This window comes from Vombatus ursinus, unplaced genomic scaffold (assembly GCF_900497805.2).
Source record: "Vombatus ursinus unplaced genomic scaffold, bare-nosed wombat genome assembly UNPS02014797.1, whole genome shotgun sequence".
In the NCBI taxonomy this organism is placed as follows: Eukaryota; Metazoa; Chordata; class Mammalia; order Diprotodontia; family Vombatidae; genus Vombatus; species Vombatus ursinus.
In genome coordinates, this window is record NW_020954575.1 from 17,199,763 (window position 1) to 17,200,074 (window position 312).

The window sequence follows — 312 nt, forward strand, 5'->3', positions numbered from 1 at the left end:
TTGCTAGTGCTCTCTAGGCCCATTCTGGCAGTATCTTTTGAGTCTACATGAATCACTAGAAGTAGGTGGTAGTTATCCATTTCACTAAGTCTTGGGAGGCCCTCTGGCATGTTCCATGCCTTGGAGAGACTTCTTTTGTGGTTGTCAAGTGAAAAAATAAAAAGCTATTTCAATTCCTTAAAAGAGAGTAACCAGCAACCAGGACTCTTCCTCTGACCCTCACTGGATGGTCTCCCATGTAATATAATAGCACCTTTGGGTCCACATTAGTATTTCTTGGAGGACAAACGGCTGCTTCCTCCAAGTGTCCAG